This window comes from Chrysochloris asiatica, unplaced genomic scaffold (assembly GCF_000296735.1).
Source record: "Chrysochloris asiatica unplaced genomic scaffold, ChrAsi1.0 scaffold00119, whole genome shotgun sequence".
NCBI lineage: Eukaryota > Metazoa > Chordata > Mammalia > Afrosoricida > Chrysochloridae > Chrysochloris > Chrysochloris asiatica.
The window spans coordinates 5605662-5608033 of NW_006408637.1; the positions used below are offsets into that span (position 1 = coordinate 5605662).

The following is a 2372-nucleotide window of genomic DNA, read 5'->3' on the forward strand; positions in this document are numbered from 1 at the left end:
TTTCAAACACCCTCTTTCCTAAGATTCTGGCAATAGCTTTATATAATAAGACACAGCATACAGGCCTGCCATTCAACTTGAATATGGTAAATCTCAGCTTCAATATGAAGCTGTGAAAATAAAAGCAACAAAACCATCAAAACCCTGCTTTTTACATGCTAAATGTCTCAGCAAGTATGCCACGGAATACAGAAATGAACATAACATAGCAAGAATAAGAAGTTACAAAAGCTAAACTTGCAGCCTAAACAAAATCCATAGAAAAATAAAACAACCATCTCTGGTTACATAACTGGTGAAAATTTAACAGTGTATTATATAATAATAAATTATTATATAATAATAAAACATGCATTTTAGAATTTTTTTAACTATCAAGTTCAAAAAGTACCAGTGTCTATTTGAAATGATTACTCTTCAAGGTCAAAGTGTAGTCAAAATTAATTCAAATGACACAGCACATTCTAATGCTAAAAATATTTCATATTATTAAAGAGGAGATAAACTTCCGAGATTTTGGGGATTTCCCATGCTGCAAAGGGCTGTTTCTGGGTTCCCTTAAAGCAGCACTGACAGAGACCCAGGATACCGCTCAGCTCAGTAAAGGGCTAGACTGCTTGTGCCCCACTCCGACCTCCCTAGGAAGCATGGCTGCTGCACCCACAAAAATAGGATGTGTGAGGGCCAAAGTCACGCTGTTCCTCTAGCTAAAGAGATAGCAAACTACCCTCCCACTCCCTAAAAGCTCCTTCCCCTGGTAAATAAAAGTATATGAAGGTAAAAATAAAGTACATTTAGCTACAGAGTAAGGATTTTGATATATCAGTGTGATCCCTAGTTCCAAATGTTAGCAAGAGTCATGCGGAGATTTCTGAGCACATTTTGAAGACATGTCCAGTTTCAATTTCTCTTACTTATAATCAGATACTTCTAGTAAAGAAAACTCACTTTATCCCCAAGTATCTGAACCACTAGTATAACTGCAGTGCGCTGTCTCCCAGAGCTATTAAGCGCTGGAAGAGAAAAAAAGATGTTGAAGCAGCAGGCAGCGATTCTGGCCCTTTCACACAGCGGCATCTGAGTGGCTACTCAAAGTCCAGGAATAATTTTAAAAACAAGAAAACTCATGCGTTTCAGTAAATATGTCATATTTCTCACAGATGAAATTTCTTTAGACGTTGCACTTCTTTTTAAGGGAATCCTGATTTTTCCTGCCATTATGGCGAGTCAGGACTGGCACCAGCAGCCTTCTTCTTGTGCTTCTGACGCTTCTATTTCTTCTCTGCTTTTTCTGTTGCTTTTTCTCCTTCTTCACTGCTTTCCTTCTTTTTTGCTCGTACCTGCTCAGTATAATCAGATTCTGACAAGGACTCCAGTGATAAAGGTTTGTTTTCAGTATACAGTTTTCTGTTTTTGCCAAGTCCTTTCAGGTCCTTTTCTTTCTCAGTTGCATCCTTTGACTTCCTTTTCTTCTTAAAACTACCCTTACTGTCTGACTCAGTTTCTGACACGGAGCTTTCTGAAGATTCTTTTTCTTTTTCCTTGTATTTTATCCTCATCTTCAGAATCTGAGGAACTGCTGGAAGAATCAGAGCTTGATGAAGAAGAAGATGAATACCTACCCAACTTCTTCTTTCTCTTTTTTTAGATGAGCTCTTATTTCTACTTAACAGTTTCTCCCTATGCTTTTCTAGTTCTTTCTTCCAGTTCTCATTCTTTTTTTCTTCAAATTCAGCCAATGCCATTGAGCCCTTTTTTTCTTTTTAGTTGCTCTTTCACTTCTTCCCAGGTGGGACTTAGTCGATTCAGATAATCTTGTATCATTGGCCCTGAAGACTGGATTGGACCCCTTGATCTGGCCATTGCTATTGGGTTCATATACACCACGCGATTGTCCTGCTTCTCCATAGTGCCAAGGACGTGATGAGTGCACAGTCAGATAGCAAAGCCGACCAGGCCCAAGAAACCGCTAAAGCTGACCCACTGCACCTTCTCCAGCGCTTCCCCACTCCCTATTTTATGGTGTTTTGATGTCATTGTTGTTGCAGCTGTATCTCTGGTTCTTGCTTTTCAGTCTTACAGGTCTGTTTTACTTTGCTCTAAGGAGCTTTGGTAGCATTATGGTTATGAGTCAGGCCGCTAACCTCAGGGACAGCAGTTCGAAACTACCAGCCATTCCGTGGGAGAAAGATGAGGCTTTCTGCTCCCGTAAAGATTTATAGCCTTGAAAACCCTATACAGGGTTTCTATGAGTGAGAACCGACTCCACGGCACACAATCACCACCATAATGAGTTCTGTATCTGGGTTGGAGTCCCGTTGTGGCACTGTGGGATAATGCACTGAACCGTAAGTTTGGTGGTTCAAATTCAC

General features: G+C 40.1%; 1 pseudogene; it reads right to left on the reverse strand.

The window, feature by feature from the left end:
* Nucleotides 1–1217: 1217 nt before the first annotated feature.
* On the reverse strand, nucleotides 1218–1908 carry LOC102833426 (annotated as a pseudogene).
* Nucleotides 1909–2372: the final 464 nt, after the last annotated feature.